General features: G+C 44.7%; 1 long non-coding RNA gene across 1 annotated transcript in view; it reads right to left on the reverse strand.

Moving 5' to 3' along the window:
- The window catches only part of LOC149869035 (uncharacterized), a 79,900-nt gene that overhangs the window by 15,121 nt on the left and 51,613 nt on the right, over positions 1–13,166 (reverse strand). Inside the window, exons 3-5 of the long non-coding RNA XR_016441062.1 lie at positions 2,939–3,048; positions 1,092–1,377; positions 675–833 (exon numbers count right to left, since the gene is read on the reverse strand). This is a non-coding gene — a long non-coding RNA (uncharacterized LOC149869035). The remainder of the gene's footprint in view (positions 1–674; positions 834–1,091; positions 1,378–2,938; positions 3,049–13,166) is intronic.

Genomic DNA, 13,166 nt, shown 5'->3' on the forward strand with positions numbered 1-13,166 from the left:
CCCAGCAGATGTCCGGGAAATTCAGGTCCCCCATGACAACCACATCCTTAGCCTTCACTACCTCTGTGAGCTGACCCAAGAATTCCTGGTGAAGCTCTTCACCCTGGTTGGGGAGTCTGTAGTAGACTCCCACCATTAAGTCCCTTTCCCCTCGACTGCCTTGTACTCTAACCCAAAGCACTTCAGAGTGCCCCTCCCCTGGCTCCTTGCTAATTAACGAGGATGTGTATTCCTCCTTCATATAGAGCGCCACGCCCCCACCCCTCTTTCCTATCCTGTCCCTCCTGTACAGCCTATAGCCCTTGACATTGACCGCCCAATCATGCATTTCATCCCACCATGTTTCCGTAATCCCCACTATGTCCGGGCTGGCGTCAGCCAGCAGGAGGGTGAGTTCCTCCTGCTTGTTGCCCATACTACGAGCATGTGTGTAGAGGCATTTGAGGCCTCCTGTGGGTATGTGTACTGACCCCCTAGTCCCAACGTTACCCTGGCCCCTATCTCTTACCTCTTTGATTGCTTCGCTCATCGGTCTGGGCTGGGCTGTAGTTGTGGGTGCTGTTTGGTCTGGCAGTCTGATATTTCCTCCGCCCTCATCTTCCCCTTCCCCCGACGAGCCTACTTTAAAGCCCACCGGAGGAGGTCTGCCAACCTAGAAGAGAACACATGCTTACCTTTAGGGGAAAGGTGGAGCCCATCCCATCCCAGCATGTCTCTCGTCATGATGTGCCAGTCGTGGCCGAGGAAGCCAAAGCCCTCCTTGAAGCACCATTCCTGTAGCCGCCCGTTGGTTTCCACGATGCACGTTTCATGCTGTCTGCCTCATCCACTCACTGGCAGGATAGAAGAGAAAACCACCTGTGCGCCCATCTCCTTCAGCACGCACCCCAGAGCGTGGTAGTCCTCCATCAGGTGATCAGGGCTCCTCCTGGATGCATCGTTAGTACCCACATGGACTAGGACCATAGGGTAATAATCGGTGGGCTGGATTACAGTCTGGAGCATCCCTTTCACTTCCTGAATCCTCGCTCCAGGTAGGCAGTATACCTCACGTGCCGAGGGGTCTCGGCGACAGATAGGGCCCTCCGTACCTCTCAGGATGGAGTCACCAATGACGATCACGCGACGCTTCTTCCTCCTGGCCTTCTTGCCTCCTTCGGCTTGCACGGGACGCGGTGTGCATGGAGTTGCCTCCTCCCTGGTTTCATCCTCTCCGTCCTCCTCCTCCAGGGCTGCCAGAGCTTCATACCTGTTCTCCAGCCGGACTGTAGGAACTGGTGCTGCCATGTCTCGAGCAGCCCTGGGACGGGAGGTGACCGTCTGCCACTTAGCAGTGGAGGGTTCATCTTGAGGTCCATCCTCCTTGGTCATACAACCCTGCAGGGAAAGAAAATATCTGTCAATTTCTTCCTCTGCCTCCCTGATTCCCCTCAGCCTGCTAACCTCCTCCTGGAGCTCCCTCACCTGTGCCTCCAGGGCCCTAAGGTGGGTGCCTGCAGGACAGGTGTGGGGGTCCCCAGTCCCTGCCCCCCCAGGCCTTGCTGGGCAGCTCCTGCAGGCCAGGGGGTTGGGGGAAGCCAGCCCCCCCCCCCGGGCTCCATCTGGGTGGAGGCCTCAGAGAATCCCTGGGAAGGCCGCGCCCCCCAGGCAGGAGCCCTGGCAGCACTCCGTGTCGACACCATCGTAGGAGTTCCTAGCTGAGTTTGGGTCCTCTGGCCCGCGCTAACAAGAGTCGGTCTCTCGGTCCCTCCTGCTCCCCCTCCGATGCGAACACCGGTGCAAACGCCGGCGCGCTCTTACAGACCGCACCTGTTTGTGCGCTCTGTTCACGCGGCTCGGGAGCGCGGCTCCCTACCGGCTCAGCTAAGAGGGATCCAGGGGGCTTCCCCTCCGGATCCGGCTCAGCTGCGCTGGCCCCTCTGCCCCACTTACCTTAGGGGGGATCAGCTGCTGCTGCCCCCGCTGCTGCTCTGCTCCGCTCGCCTCTGCTGCTCTCGCCTCTGCTCCGGGTCAGGTAAGGGGGCACACGTGTGTGCAAGACACACGTGTGCCTGTGTCCTTACTCTTCCCACTGCTCCTTGCTCCCGAGTGCCGGAAGCTAGGTCAAACCACAGCTTTTAAAGGCTGCAGTTTGAATTTCCCGCTTCCGCTCTGTCTGCCAATCAGGTGCTCTGGACTTGCCAGAAGTGCCTGCCAGCGATCCCACCCCCTGTTCTCCCTCGCTGGGGGGAACTGGTGCCTCCCTGAGGGATACCCCCGGGGGTGCTCCCTGGCTTGGACAGTCCCCCCCTAGCCCACCCTGTTTGCGCACTCTGTTCGCACAGCTCGGGAGCGCGGCTCCCTACCGGCTCAGCTAAGAGGGATCCGGGGGGCTTCCCCTCCGGATCCAGCTCAGCTGCGCCAGCCCCTCTGGGGGCATTTTAATTAAAGCGGTTCCCAGATCTGCCACATCTGTATAGATCAGGCATGTTGGACTTTTTGGCACTTTTAGCTAAAGCTGATTCAATCAACTATTAGATTAAATCACCAAAAGCCCCCAGTCTATACAGATGTCAGAGAATCCAGGTCCAACTAACACACTGCTTCTTCTGGGCATGTACAGGGCTCAGTGCAGGAACATGCCAAGCTTAAAACATCATTTGTTTGCTTTTTATAATGTCTACAAGCACCCTATCATTTTATTTTCTGTGATTAGTGTAAAAGGTAGCTGTGAACATGGGGCTATATAGATTTCTTAAAATATGTATTTCCAGTAGATATACAACTAGAACTCATTTCAGCATGCATTAAGTCAATCCTCTGTGTACATTTCTTGCAGGTCCAGGAAAAATGGCACCTGCTTATTTGTGCTGAATGCTAGAATTACACATGGTCCAAAATACAAATGTTTCCATAAATTTAGTGCAGTGCACATGAAGTAAAAAAAAAAAAAAATCACCTTGAAATGAGACATTCATAGTGTCTTGCAGTAGTGCTATGATTCTCCCACTGTGCAATAATTTCTGAGTCAGCTCAGAACTCTACTTCTTGAAGAAAAGATAGTATTCTCTGAAGGAAAAGCCAAAACAAACAAACAAAAAATCCTAATTAACGTTTAAAAACTTTCCCCAAACTTTCCCGCAAAACCTACATGATGACTAGTAACAGCCTGATACTTTTTTAGGAGGGCACAGTTGTTTTTAATTTTTCCCTCTAATTTTAACCTGTGCTGGATTTGTGGAAGTGACCTCACCAAGCATGCTCCTTCTCAGCAGGAGACAGATTGCTCATGAGAGATCATATCCCAGTAAACACAGTACCTATTAACTACTATTTTTTAAAATTAGATTTTTTTTGTTTGTTTTCATTCTTAGCTTGTAAACCTAGCATTTAAGGAAGTTCAGAGACTAATAGCACAGATGTATTCCAGATAGTCTGTAAGCTTTCCTGAATATCCCGGCTATTACATCTTGCTACTGTAATCTCTTTGATTTCAGAATGGAGGTCTTAGCCACACTTTAAGGTAATGTTATTATAAACTGTACAAATGAGGAATTAGATGAGACCTTCAGAGTTATTCATAGATTCATAGATGCTAGGGTCGGAAGGGACCTCAATAGATCATCGAGTCCGACCCCCTGCATATCATTATGTCTGACATATCTTAAGGTCTGAACTCTGGAGTCCACTGGTGGTAGATAAATATGTTGGATCACTTAATATTTGGATAGCCCTTCAAAGTTCCATTTTTTATTACATTGGGCATGTCTACACATACATTTGATCCAAGATCAGCTTACTTGTACATAAACTACTCATGAGTGAATGCTCCCAAGCAGGTGTCTACATGAACACTACAGCACCATTACTAATCAAAAGTAATTACTACTTGCATTAGCAGGTAGCAAATTTACTCAAGATTAGTGAGGATTACTGCATAATAAACATATGCATGTGTAGATCCATGGGTTTATTGCACAGTAAAGTAAGCTACTGTGCAGTTAAACATCTCTTTTAGATGCATCCAATGATACCTTACAGAGTAAATATAGAAGGCAAAGCAGGATGGCATCTTGGAGACTCTTTTAGAAAGGCTTATGCTTCTGTATGTAACAGCCTACACTATCAGATGCTTAGTAAATGTAGAAGATTAAATGTAGAAAGTGAGATTATAGGAATACCAGCTTTTGGGGAGAAGATCAGTGGATCAAATGCAACTCCTTTAGTCAAGCCTCGAATTACTTTTGCTTTATTAAAATGGACAACAAACAATTAGTATGTTAGTCAAAGAATGAGCAAATGCCTTGCTGGCATGGAACAGCAGCCAGCTGGCATTATCAACTGCACCAGGCCCGTTTCCAGTTTATAAAGTGGAACATTTAACTTATTTGTGCAAAACACTTATCCTACTGGCCATTACATGAACACAAAATTAGTTATGGTCAATTTAGTTATGCACGAAATGTACAAGGATAATCAACTATCTTATTTAGAATTATGACTTAGTCCCCAAGAGTATATACCTTTTCTCCATACTGAATTATGAAAAAGAAAGCACATCTCATGAACGATTAGTTAAAAGGTGAGAAGAGAACCCACATATTGTGACCCCACAGAAGTACATTCAGAAAGAAATACTAATACGTCTTTCCAGTAATTTTTAAACTATCTGCTCTGGTCTGCTTGGAATATCTTACCAGCTCTATGTTGTATATTATCTTATTCAATGATGCAGATATTGGTTTTGTCAAGAAAAGCTTCAAGTGAAAATCCTATTTGTATTTGGACAGTGTCTCACTAAGTATGATAGAATTGTAACTTCCCAGAGACTGTATTCATTTAGTTCCTTGAAGATGGTTTTAGTTTTATGATTAGTCACTTTATCAGCATGAGATGAGCTCAAACTCCTATTTACTATTGAATATTTATCTATTTTATCCTGCAGTACCCATGTGGCTCACAGCTCAAGTTGAAAACATAGGGCTTAAATTTAAAGTGTCTACTAATTATTATATAGCTATAGTTTAGTAACATAAATCAGGGGTGGTCAATCTCCAGCCTGTAGGTCAAATGTGGCTCACAGAGCTTTGGAATCCAGCCCATGGGACTCCCCAAGAATCAGGAAATTTGGTAGTGGGGGAACAGTGGCAGTTAATACTAACAATTCTCCCTGCTGCCAAAACCCTACATGGTGGGTTGGAGTCAGGCCACAATCCTCACCCTACATGGCCAGAATGAGGCTGAGCCAAGCTTCCTTCCCTCTGTATGGCTGAATTCAGGCTAGACCATGCCCCCTGTCCCTGCATAGCTGGTTGTCCCTGCATGTCCAAACCATACCCTCTTCCCTGCACCCATCCAGGCTGGAGCCAAGCCATGCTGCCTTCCTTCTCACACAACCAGGTTGGCTTCAGGTTATGCACTTTTCCCCACCACAGGGTTGGGCCACAAACTTTGCTGGTTTGGGGACAGGTCACACCCCTTTCCCCCTCAGAGGTTGAGCCAAGACCCATTTCATCTCTCCCAGCAAAGTTAGGACTAGCCATGCCCTCTTCATTCCATGAGGCTGGGATGATCCTACCCCCATCCCCCTCCCCGAACAGGGCCAAGCCAAGCCCCCTTCCCCTGCACAGCTGGATCAAAGATGGGCTGCCCTGCACTCCCCTTGATGTGACCAGATAGGGTCCCATTGTGCCTACCCCAAGGACTGGATTGGGTCTACCAGCCAGATCTGTCCCACAGAGGGACTGGGCACTGTTCATCCGGCCCACTGGATGAAAAGGGTGAACACCACTGGTATAAATCTTCATAAGTAAATCAAGGGTTGGGTAGCCAATTTCTTAGGTCCAGACCTCCTACCCCAACAGACTAATTAATTGGAAGACAACAGGCAGCAACCCGCTTCTGCAGCCATATCGCACTGAAAGAAGCCTCAACTGGCCATCAATGGTGGACTCTGTCAAAGATCAAAGTCTTTGATTTCAGATGCCGATGGCCAAAAGGCCAGATGGCAAAAGGTCAGAGGCTAACACAACAAACTCTGTAATTGTAATTTATCCCTCTGTATTAACAGTGCTGCATATACACACCCCTATCTGTGCCTCATTTCAAATTACTTGAGCTTCTCATATGAGAGAGAGAGACTGACCTTGATGGCCCAGCACAAAAGATAAAGTACCTATAGTAACAAGATTAGCTGACTTTAGTAAAGTTGTAAAATTAAATATACTATGCGCGCCATCCTGTGACCAAACAGAACCAGTACCAGCCAAGTAAAAATAACCCCCCTTTTTTCTGAAACCTGAGCAAACAAAGAGAGCACAAGTGTCAACTCATTAATTATTTATGATTATTGTATAGTAATTGGTCATCTTCACCCAATATAACTTTGAAAGAACTTCTGCCCAAAGCAGAAAACAGAGAACTGTGTATACACTCAAGAAGAACAGATTGTGCACAATGAATGTTATCTCTTCCGCCTATGTATTTTTTTTTTCTGGTGTATCCCCGTCTTGCCAGCCCATCTATTTCTCTATCTCTGGTGTTATCTCATGATATCTGCATGCTGTAACTGAATAAATCAACTCCTCTGCCTACGCTGCAAGCCATCAGTAGCGTTAGTAAAATAAACTTTTCTGTGTAACCACCATGCTGTGTTTAAAACATACTGACTCCTGCTCACCGTTATCACCCACCTGCCCAGTCATAAATCCCCCTCCTCACGCCAAGCCAGTTGTGCCGACCCAGGCTCGCAGGTCAAAGGTGCACCGGCGTTAGGGGCGCGACAGACTCCAGCACTTGGGGATAGGTATATCTTGACACCAGTGCTTAGTGTTCAGAGCTAGCTATTGTAAGTGTGTGTTAGTACATGAATGTGTGTGTGTTTGAGGGGATTAGCACCAAGGCTTATGGTCTGACTTTTGCATCCATCCAATAAACTAGAATTTTATGATGATCCTGTGAGTTGGTGCTTTGTAGCCAACAGGTGGACCAGGAATCAAAGTGAGTTGCAAATTCACCAGTGCACCACTCCCCCCTGGATCTGCCTCTGGCTCCTCTCCTGAATATTGCCTGCTCCAATTTTGTGTTCCCAATTTGAAGCACTTAATCTTACTAGAGGAATGAAATGCAAGTAGGCTTGCATGACTGGAACAGATCTAATAATAAATGCAACTTTGAAGACATCTGTATCTTATGCTTTATGAGTAATACAAGATACAGGAGGAAAGTAGATACGACAAACTACAGGGCCATCAGGCTGACCTCCATCCTGGTGAAGGTCTTGGAAAAGATTATCAAGGAGGCCATCCTTAACAGACTAGCTGAAGGCAATATCCTGAGGAATACCCAGCATGCATTTGTAGCTGCTTGACCAGCCTCATTTATTTTTATGACCAGGTTATGTATCACCTGGACAACATTGTATACCTCAACTTTAAAAAAGCCTTCGATCTGGTATCCCACAATCACCTTTTGGTTAAACTGGCTAACTGCGGCCTTGACATCACCATGATCTGCAGGCTGGGGAACTGACTCCGTGGTAGGACCCAAAGGGTGGTGGTCAAAGGGAGAAAATCGTCTTGGTGAGCTGTGACTAGTGGGGTCCCTCAAGGCTCTGTCCTAGGGCCTATACTGTTTAACATCTTTATCAATGATGTGGACATTGGTGTCAGAAGCAGACTGGCCAAGTTCATCAACAACACCAAACTCTGAGATAAAGCATCCACACCTGAGGATAGGAGGGTGATCCCAGTGGATCTGGACAGACTCATGAAATGGGCGGATGAGAACCTGATGGTGTTCAACACCAAAAAATGCAAGGTTCTCCACCTTGGGAGGAAAAGCCTGCAGTATCCTTATAGGCTCAGTAGTGCTATGCTGGTTAGCACTATAGATGAAAGGGACTTGGAGGTCATGGTTGACCACAAGATGAACATGAGCCTTCAGTGTGATGCTGTGGCTAGTAAAGTGAGCAAAATGCTGGTTTGCATCCATAAATGCTTCTCAAACAGATCCTGGGACATCATTCTCCCTCTGTACTCAGCCTTGGTGAGGCTACAGCTGGTGTACTGTGTCCAGTTTTGGGCTCCACAATTCAGAAAGGACATGGAAAAGCTTGAGAGCGTGCAGAGGAGAGCCATATGCATGATAAGAGGTCAGGAAAACAGACCTTATGTTGAGGGGCTGAGAGCCATGGGGCTCTTTAGCCTGGAAAAGCGCAGGCTCGGGAGTGATCTGATGGCCACCTATAAGTTTATCAGGGGTGCTCATCAGGATCTGGGGGAACGTCTGTTCACCAGAGCCCCCCAAGGGATGACAAGATTGAACGGCCACAAACTCTACTGTGACCAATTCAGGCTGGACATAAGAAAGAACTTCTTCACTGTCTGAGCCCCCAAGGTTTGGAATAGACTGCTGCCAGAGGCAGTTCAAGCATCCACTTTGAACGCCTTCAAGACATATTTGGATGCTTATCTTGCTGGGATCCTATGATCCCTGCTGACTTCCTGCCCCTGGGGCTGGGCTCAATGATCCTTTGGGGTCCCTTCCAGCCCAAATGTCTATGAAATCTATGAAAATTGTGGGAAATTAGCTACATGTGTTAACAAACTGATTTTCTTGATAGGCAATCTTGAGAGTTAACCTCTATAAAAACTGAAACCCAGAATCTTAACTTGAGTACCCCAGAAACTGAAGCACTTAATATTAATGGAATGTTTAGTAAAAGTAGGCATAAAATATTGCAGAGGCTGTGCTTAATATAAACAATGTTAATTATCTCTGAAATAAATTGGCAAGTATGGAAAAATATTCTTTTTGATATACAGCTCTGTGCTGAACATTTTGTTCGTCCACGTGCTGAAAATCTCTCAGGTCAGCCATGACAAGTACAGTACAAGCCACTTCCATTCAAACAGACCTTATTGTTCTCTATCAAGGTTTCCTACTGCTCATTAGCTGAGACAGCTAGAGTGAAATACAATGAATGGTATTTTTTTCTTTCTGGCTTTCTGAATTAGAATCAAGTTCTGCCCTTAGTGACACTTAAACAATCCCACTGACGTTAATGGGGTTACATAGATGAAAAAGAACAAAATGTGTCTTTTGGTTTTTAATACAAGGCATATTGGAGCCAAATTCTTTTTTTTTTTTTCAAAAGTAATAGCAAAACATTCCCTAAGTCCCTGAACACTTGTTCCTACTGTGCAATCTGAGCTTTTTCAGTTCCCCAGAACTATCCATTAGTGTAACTGGATTGTTCCAGCCTGAAGATATGTAGCTCTAGGAAGGAATAAGTAAAACTTACATGTGTGTAAAATGTATTCAAATATTTACACAAAACCATCCACCATATTTTGCTTTCCCTCTACTTTAATTTTAAAGGGTTGCCAATCTCTGTATATATTCTTTTTCCTTTGGAGTTGCTACATAGACAGATCAAAACTTGAATGGAAAATATTAAAAGAATGTCCAAAATGGCAGCAATCCATATTAGGAATGAGAAGCCGTAGAGCAGGGCAGGCAATTATTTCAGGCAGAGGTTGGCTTACCGAGTTTTGGTAAGCTGTCAAGGGCCACATGGGTAGCCCCGCCCCTTAACACGTGCTCTGTCCCCTGGTCACCATCTTGTGACTGGAAGTTCTGCTCCCTAACTCCTGATCTTTGCCATTAGAAGTCCTTCCCCTTGCAGTACTCCTTTCAGCAAGGGGTTTTGCCATCTCTGAACCAGAAAAATACCAAATTATATTCTAAAAAGTGAGCATCTACAACATTCATTAATTTGATTTCAAAAAATATTTTTTTTCTGATTTACATGCGTTTGTGTAGTGCGCACAGAGGTGACTACACAATAGCTTGAAATGAAGTCTTACTCTTGCATGTTGTGTGAGGTGGGTACAGGTTTGTGGTGGGGCTGTGGAGTATGGGTGGGTATGAGGTTTGAGGGGGCCTGTGTTTGGGGAGAGGGTGGCTGGGGGTTGTGTATGGCAGTGTGGGGGGGGTGCATGTGGGACTCACCCTATGAACACACACACAGACACTGCCCCTGAGCCTGTACTCACACACAGACCTCTTTCCCCCTACCAGCAGCACAGTTCCATGCTCTGGGGTTCAGTGATGCAGCTAGGAGCCATGTGGTGCCAGAGCAGGGTGGGGGCCAGAAAGTAGGGAACTAGCTGTTTGTACGGCAGTGCTGGGCTGCTCAAGCCTGATGAGGACTCCCTCTGGGTCCTACTACCCCTGGCTCCTGACAGCTCTGACAGACTTCTAGGAGCAAATAAATATTAATTTGCTAATTTTTTTAGCAGCCTGGAGGGCCAGATAGAATGACCTGGCAGACCAGATCCAGTCCATCAGCCATATTTTTCCCACCCCTGCCCTAGAGCCACAATTCAGCCAAACAGGAAAGCATAAGATTAATTCAAAGCACAAGCTTAAATTTCAGTCAAATCAATAAACCATTTGTATGTGATTTGCAGGGGGGGGGTGTCTGTGTGTACACGTGTGTGAATAAACAGGTTGGTTGGTTCACTGAACCACATAGGGTCAGTCTATATGCTTCATCCAGAACCCATAGAAGGAAATAGGATTGTTTGAACTGAATTTAAAAGACTTTGGATCACACTTTACTTCTCGTAATGGTTCAGGATTGGGTCCTATGTGTTTTCTCCATATAATACAATTGCTTATGTGGCAAGGTAAGAATTGGAACTTTAAAAAATATATGCCAAGTATATCACTAGAAATAGTATATTAGGGGAACATTCCATGGGATACTTACATTAGAAGATGAGGGAATCCACGTGTTCAATACAAATATAACAATAAATAAACGGTAAGTACATTAAGTTTGACTCAAAACACCAGAAAAAATGAAATAAACATGTATCAGAGATAAATGCTGCTGTTCTAATGAAGACAATGCTTATGTAATATACATGTTATGGGAATGTGTGAAACTAATGGGGAATATACAACACATATTGAATGAAATACTAGAAAAAAAAGAACAAAACAAAGACTGCTTCCTTTGAGTTTTCTTCCAACAGATGACTCTCTGTACCACTTGCAATCAACAATTTGACTTTTTTCTTTTGCTTATGTTCTTTACTCTCACTTTTAAGATCTACAGTAGACCATAGCTCGAGGGAAACATTTGTTATATACAAGAACTTTTATTGGTCTACAAAACTGAAAAGCTATGCTAAATATTATTGAAAGACATCAACTGGCACCTTTTTATTAAAAATTTACCTGTGTAGAAACATAACGCTCCTATAACTCTTTTCTTATAGTGGGGGGAAAAAAATCATGTCACTTAGCCATAAGATCTTTCAAATAATTTTGCAACTTCATAGCTGACCTATTTCAGGTGGTTCTAATAAGAATCCCTTCCTAATGTTTTCCCTTAGAAGATATGGCCTTAGAAGATTTTACTGATTTCACCTTTGCCTACTCCGGAGGCATTTCTGTACGGAAATGCCCCTCAACGCTATTTTTCGTCTCCCCTCCATTGACATCCATCTTAGAAATTCATCTATGCTGCCTTTTCATATAAAGAGATAAAAAGTTCTAACAGCAAGTAGTTGGACCCTAGAAGTTTCATAGTGTAAAAAAGGCCCTTTTCAGACCATGGGCCAGAATGACCCAGCTCAGGTCAGAGGTGGGTAGACACTAGGATCTGTTCACTCCCCCCACCACCACAGCTTCTCCCCACTCTGGCACACGGAAATCTCCCAGCACTGCTGCTTCTCCCCAGGGGCCAGAAAGATGAGCCATGTGCCACAGGTTGCCAAACCCTGATATAACAGAAACCAGTATAAAGCTCCTTATGTACTCGTTGCAATAAAGAAATACAAACTAAAATAAAATAAATAAATGCCAATGTAGTCTTGTAATTTAAAACCAGAGGGTTCACAGTCAGGGAGATTTTGACACCATAGGTATGTACTCCTTATCTAGCCATCCCTATTAAATTATGCATATCCCGTTATTGGATATTTTTTCAAACTGGGGGGAATCTAAAAAAAGAATAATATAACTTTTTATTGGGCTGATAAAATGTAATTACAATGCAAAGATAAAAGTGTTATGTATTGAGATAAGGAAGACATCTAATTTTTCAGGCTGCTACACAACTGGAAAAGAATCATTTTAAAAGTCATAATTTTTCAGTTAGAAATAATGACAAACACTTTCATTAAAAAAATAGTTCACTGTTGGTAAGTTCAAAGTAACTCGTGGGAAAAAATAACCCAAGATTCACATATACAATAGAGGACTCTACCTTAGCTCTTACTACTCAGGAACAAAAGAGTTTTCTGAAATCATGAGACCAGTGTTTAGCATCCATCAAAAGGCAACTAAAATATTAGGAATCATTAAAAAAAAGAATTTAGAACAAAACATAAAATGTCATTATGCCACTATATAGATCCATAGAACACTCATACCTTGATTATTGCAGGCAGCTCTGTTAACCCTTACTGGACTTAGTGCTTACTACAAGGGATGACCTGGTGGGTGATCTGTAGATACAGGGTAACCTAGGGGATAGTGACCACTAACTGTTAGAATTCACTATCTGGTAAAAGGTGGGAAAGATAACTAGTAGGGGAGAAGTGCTAGACTTTAGAAAGGCTAATGTCAATTAGCTCAGCAGATTAGTAAGAGAGGCACTGAACAGCAAGAGCATTGGTGACATGACAGTCCAGGATGTGTGAACATTTCTCAAGGGGATGATCCTTCAGGCACAAAAGGATACCACCCCAGTGCACATAAAGGGAAGCAAAAGAGCCAAGGAACACTTCTGGTTCAACAGGGACATCCAAGAAAGCCTAGGGGTGGAAAGAGAGGCATACGGACTATGGAAGCAGGGGGTAGCCACCTGAATTTTTTTCCCACTAAGGAGGAACATACCTGCTTGGCTCACACTTGCAGGGAATCAGTTTGGAAGGCCAAAGCAGAAATGGAACTCAGGCTGACAACAAAAATTAAAGTCAACAAAAAGTCCTTGTTTAGGTACATAGGGAGCAAAAAGAAGGTGTAAGAACAGTGGATCCAGACCTTCCACATGTGCTGGGCCACCTTTATGAACAGTGTCACCCAGTTGGCCACATCATGCTCCAGGACATCAGCATAGATTCATAGGTGCTAGGGTTAGAAGGGACCTCAAGGATCATTGAGTCTGA

The sequence above is a fragment of the Crocodylus siamensis genome, chromosome 3 (assembly GCF_052110815.1).
Source record: "Crocodylus siamensis isolate JL-2025a chromosome 3, ASM5211081v1, whole genome shotgun sequence".
Classification (NCBI taxonomy): Eukaryota; Metazoa; Chordata; order Crocodylia; family Crocodylidae; genus Crocodylus; species Crocodylus siamensis.